At 44.4% G+C, this 6,139-nt stretch overlaps 1 pseudogene; it reads left to right on the forward strand.

Annotated features, from left to right (window-relative positions):
- The first annotated feature begins 947 nt into the window (after window positions 1-947).
- On the forward strand, window positions 948-2,708 carry LOC111540576 (annotated as a pseudogene).
- Window positions 2,709-6,139: the final 3,431 nt, after the last annotated feature.

Below are 6,139 nucleotides of genomic sequence, written 5' to 3' on the forward strand. Positions count from 1 at the left end.
CCAGCATGCTTCCTGTACAGCCTGTGGAAATGTGAGCCAATTACTCTTTTATTTATAAATTACCCAGTTTCCAGTGGTGCACACCTGTAATCCCAGAACTTTGGGAGGCTGAGGTGGGTGCATCACCTGAGGTCAGGGGTTCGAGGCCAGCCTGACCAACATGGAAAAACCCTGTCTCTACTAAAAATACAAAATTAACTGGGCATAGTGGCACATGCCTGTAATCCCAGCTACTTGGGATGCTAAGGTGGGAGAATTGTTTGAACCCTAGAGGCAGAGACTGCAGTGAGCCAAGATCATGCCATTGCACTCCAGCCTGGTCAATGAGAGCAAAACTCTGTCTCAAAAAAAAAAAAAAAAAAAAATTACCCAGTTTCAGGTATTTCTTTAAAACAGTGCAAGAATGGACTAATACAATGAAAATACCAAATTTCAGACTGGGTGTGGTGGCTCATGCTTGCAATCTCAGCACTTTGGGAGCCTGAGGTGGGAGGATCACTTGAGGCCAGGAGTTCAAGACCAGCCTGGGCAATATAGTGAGACCCAGCTGCTACAAAAAATTTTAAAGTTAGCTGGGTGTGGTGGCAAACACTTGTATTCTCAGCTACTTGGGAGGTTGAGGCAGGCAGGAGGAGCACTTGAGCCCGTGAATTTGAGATTGCAGTGAGTATCTCAATTAGTACCACTGCACTCCAACCTGGGCAACAGAGCAAGATCTTGTCTCAAAAAAAGATAGTTTTCAAAAATGAACATAAAGTATAAACTAACACCAACATTCAACATGTACACAAACACACACACACACACACACGCAGTTGGCCCTCTGTATTTGTGGGTTCCACATCTGGGGATTCAACCAACCACAGATAAAAAATATTTGGAAAATAAAAATTCCACCCTGAGCTTCTGGACCTCAGCACCAGCCGCAGGGCTGCTCTAGGGGCCACATGGCTGAAGGGAGCACAGGGAGCTACCAGAGGCAGAATTAAGAGACTGAAGCAATGACAGCCACTTATTCTGAGGAATTACATGTCATTGATGACTATGCCAAAATATTTTGTATTAGAATTAGTGATGATATTGATTACCCCAAATGGACACTTTGCTCGTAGGTGATGCTACTGAATTAATATCCAGGTACAGCTCCACCTACTTATTAATAGGTAAGCCTCTTGGCTTAAAGGACAAGAATGTGCAGATTTATCAAATTGCCTTGAGAAAATACAATTCGGAATATTGGTGGAAATATTCTTTACCTGTGGGTGGAGAAAATAAGAGATGCTCGACTGGGCACAGTGGCTCATGCCTGTAATCCCAGCACTTTGGGAGGCCAAGGCGGACGGATCACAAGGTCAGGAGATCTAGACCATCCTGGATAACACAGTGAAACCCCATCTCTACTAAAAATACAAAAAATTAGAAGGGCATGGTGGCGGGCGCCTGTGGTCCCAGCTACTCAGGAGGCTGAGTCAGGAGAATTGCTTGAACCTGGGAGGCAGAGGTTGCAGTGAGCCGAGATCGCACCACTGCACTCCAGCCTGGGTGATGGAGCAAGACTCCATCTCAAAAAAAAAAAAAAGAAGAGATGCTCTAATTTGAAAATCTTAAATGACAGAACCAAGACCAGATGTAAAGAAGAAAACTGGGCCAGGCAGTGGTTCACTCCTGAATCCTAGCACTTTGGGAGGCCAAGGCAAGAGGATCACTTGAGGCTGGAATTCAAGACCAGCCTGGGCAACATAGCCAAACACCCCTCCCCACAACCTACAAAAAAACACTTTTTTTAAAATAAAAAGAAGGAAACTGAAGAGAAAGATGTTGAATGTGAAGATGATCTCATTTAGCCTGTCAGCCAGAAAATCTGGTTAAAGTATTGGATTTTGATATCAGTGAAAGTTGAAGAGAAATAAAAGAATTACCTCCAATTGCCTTTTTTTTTTTTTTTTTGAGATGTTGTTTCGCTCTTGTCGTCCAGGCTGGATGGAGTGCCAAGACCCTGTCTCGGCTCACTGCAACCTCCGCCTTCTGGGTTCAACCAATTCTCCTACCTCAGCCTCCCAAGTAGCTGGAATTACAGGCACCTGCCACCACACCCGGCTAATTTTTATATTTTTAGTAGAGACGAAGGTTCACCATGTTGGTCAGGCTGGTCTCGAACTCCTGACCTCAGGCAATCCACTCACTTTGGCCTCTCAAAGGGCTGGGATTACAGGCGTGAGCCACCGCACCCGGCCTGCCTCCGATTGCTTTGTATGGCTTATTGGGCTAGGAACTTATTTAAGATGACATTCCTATTACAGGCCAAATAAGTGCTTTTCAGATACACTTGGCTCCTGTAGTTTGTCCGAAACAGGTGAGAATAGTTCTTGCCAAATAGCATGAGACAAGAAAATAGCTCATGTCACCCACAACACCTATGCCTACAGATATATTGCAAAGATAAACAGACCTTCTTGCAGGGCTGTGATAATGGGGAGACAGCATCTGGTAGATATCATCATCTGATGGAGATCTGAAATGTGAGGAATGTCATGGTAATCATGTCAGGCTAGTACAAAGAGATTTTGTTAGGACCAGATCCCTTTCAACATATCAACAACTGTGCCAGAAACATACTAGTGGAGGAGAACTACACAAATTCACCTGAGGAATCATCTAAGATTTTGGGAAAAAACAAAAACATAAGAAACAAGAAGAGTGAGTATTAATACCCGAAGCTATATGAAAGGTAAATTTACCTATAATTATATACTCATTCCATAGTTAGTAAAGAATAAATCAACCAATTCAGCATGGACATCAACATTATCTTTTCTTCTTTGGTTATATTATCTGGCAAAAATGGAGAACTTATATTCAGTGTGTTTTGGGCTTATTTGGGAAAACAAATTTGAACTTAATCACCACTTCATCTGATTTTAGGAAGGTAACAGTTGCCCAGCGGAATATCTAAATTAACTGTCCACTTCAGGACATGTCAAGTGCCTTCTTCAGATGAGTAAGAAACAACTGTAGGCCGGGTGCAGTGGCTCACGCCTATGATCCCAGCACTTTGGAAGGTCGAGGTGGGCAGATCACAAGGTCAGGAGTTCGAGACCAGCCTGATCAACATGCTGAAACCCTGTCTCTACTAAAAATACAAAAAAAATTAGCCAGGCATGGTGGCGCACACTTGTAATCCCAGCTACTCAGGAGGCTGAGACAGGAGAATCGCTTGAACCCAGGAGGCAGAGGTTGCAGTGAGCAGAGATCGAGCCACTGCACTCCAGCCTGGGCAACAGAGGGAGAGGAAAAAAAAAAAAGAAAAGAAACAACTCTAGGGGAATAGAAATACCTGATTTCTTGTCATTGAGACATTCACACTATTAAAGGAATATTGCCTTTTTTTCTTTTTCTTTTTTGATTATATAAATAGAGATGTGGTCTCACTATGTTGCCCAGGCTGGTCTCAAATTCTGGGGCTCAAGTGAGTCTCCCACCTCAGCCTCACAAACTGTCGAGATTACTGGCGTGAGCCATTGTGCCTGACCCATTTTTTGTTTTGTTTTGAGACAGAATCTTGCTCTGTCACCCAGGCTGGAGTTCAGTGGTGTGATCTCAGCTCACTGCAACCTCTGCCTCCTGGGTTCAAGCAATTCTCCTGCCTCAGCCTCCCAGGTAGCTGGGACTACAGATGCCTGCCACCACACTTGGTTAATTTTTTGTATTTTCAGTAGAGATGGTATTTTGCCATGTTGCCCAGGCTGGTCTTGAACTCCTGACCTCAGGTGATCTGCCTACCTCAGCCTCCCAAAATGCTGGGATTACAGGCATGAGCCACCATGCCTGGCCCTGGCCCTTTTACTGCTTTTTATGACTTATTGAAATAGGAGCTTGTATTAGTCATTTCTCATACTACTTTAAGAACACATCCAAGACTGGGTAATTTATTTATTTATTTATTTATTTATTTATTTATTTATTTATTATTTATTATTACTATTTTTTGAGACGGAGTCTCGCTCTGTCGCCCAGGCTGGAGTGCGGTGGTGCACGGTCTCTGTTCACTGCAAGTTTTGCCTCCTCAGTTCATGCCATTCTCCTGCCTCAGTCTCCTGAGTAGCTGGGACTACAGGCGCCTGCCACCACGCCCGGCTAATTTTTGTATTTTTTTTAGTAGAGACGGGGTTTCACCATGTTAGCCAGGATGGTCTCGATCTCCTGACCTCGTGATCCACCCGCCTTGGTCTCCCAAAGTGATGGGATTACAGGCGTGAGCCACCGCACACAGCAAGACTGGGTAATTTATAAAGGGAAGAAGTTTAATTGACTCACAGTTTAGCATGGCTGAGGAGGCCTTAGGAAACTGATGATCATGGTGGAAAGCGAAACAAACACGTTCTTCTTCACAGGGTGACAGGAAGAATGAGAGTCAAGCGAAGCGGCAATCTCCTTATGAAACTATCAGATCTCATGAGAACTTACTATCACAATAATAGCATGGGGGAAACTGCCACCATGATTCAATTATATCCCACCAGGTCCCTTACACAACATGTGGGGACTATGGGAATTAAAATTCAAGATGAGATTTGGGTGGGGACACGGCCAAATCATATAATTCTGCCCCTGGACCCTCCCAAATCTCCAGTCCTCACATTTCTCTCTCTCTTTTTTTTTTTTTTTTTTTTTTTTTGAGATGGAGTCTCACTCTGTCACCAGGCTGAATTGCAGTGGCACAATCTTGGCTCACTGCAACCTCTACCTCCTGGGTTCAAGCCATTCTCCTGCCTTATCCTCCCAAGTAACTGGGACTACAGGCACATGCCACCACACACGGCTAATTATTGTATTTTTTGTAGAGACGGGGTTTCACCATGTTGTCCAGGCTGGTCTCAAACTCCTGACCTCAGGTGATCTGCCCGCCTCAGCCTCCCAAATGCTGGGATTACAGGCATGAGCCACCGCACCTGGCCAATGATAAACCTTTGAAAGCTAAAAAGCAAAGAGATGATTGCAGACTAACTCAAAATAACTGAAAAAGCGGAATTATGTGGCAACAGTAGAGAAAAATTGAAAACAAATGATTATATCGTAGAATCACGAACAGATACAGGTCTTCTACCGCTCTCATGCTGTTGGATGACTGTTTCTCTCTAGTTTCAGCAGCAGTTGGAGTCTGTGGACTGGGAAACATCAAGTACAGGTGAGGGCTTTGGTACCAAACAAAAATGGAGGTTTACACAATCACATGCTTGCTGATTGCTAAGCCCCCCACTCCTGCCCCACAGCCTTCATCAATCATTTAGTGCCCAAACCATGTCAGCCAGATCTTTACCCTCTAGGCAGGGGATTGTCACACCTTTCTCTCAGGAATCTAAGCAGCCCAAGAGGAAAGAAGACAAACTGATATTTAAGATTACCCAACAAATAAATGGCCCTAAAGTAAACTCAGAAATGTAAGAGCTCTCCATATACTCCAAACTTCCAATTAGCTTTAGTCCTTCACTCTTCATCGTAAGAAACCAAAAATTACCAGAACTCTAAAGTAAGCCTCTATCATGCAAGACAAAGAGCACACAGCAGATAAGGCACCTTGGAGAAACAGAATACTATGTGGATGAAAGAAAACTAATTCATGTTCAGTGAAAGCTTCTCATAAAAGACCAGGTGTGGGCTGGGCGTGGTGGCTCACTCCTCTAATTCCACCATGTTGGGAGGCCGAGGCAGGCAGATCACGAGGTCAAGAGATTGAGACCATCCTGTCTAACGTGGTGAAACTCCGTCTCTACTAAAAATACAAAAATTAGCTGGGTATGGTTGTGCATGCCTGTAGTCCCAGCTACTCAGGAGGGTGAGGCAGGAGAATCGCTTGAACCTGGGAGGTGGAGGTTGCAATGAGCCGAGATGGCGCCACTGCACTCCAGCCTGGGTGACAGAGCGAGCCTCCATCTCAAAAAAATAAATAAATAAAAGACCAGGCCTGGTGGCTTACACCGGTAATCCCAGCACTTTGGGAGGCGGAGGCGGGCAGATCACTTGAGGTCAGGAGTTTGAGATCAGCCTGGCCAACATGGTGAAACCCCGTCGGAGTGAGACTCTCTCTCAAAAAAAAAAAAAAAAAAAGCTCCCCAAAAAAAGAAGCAAAAAAAACCGTTTT

This window comes from Piliocolobus tephrosceles, chromosome 10 (assembly GCF_002776525.5).
Source record: "Piliocolobus tephrosceles isolate RC106 chromosome 10, ASM277652v3, whole genome shotgun sequence".
NCBI lineage: Eukaryota > Metazoa > Chordata > Mammalia > Primates > Cercopithecidae > Piliocolobus > Piliocolobus tephrosceles.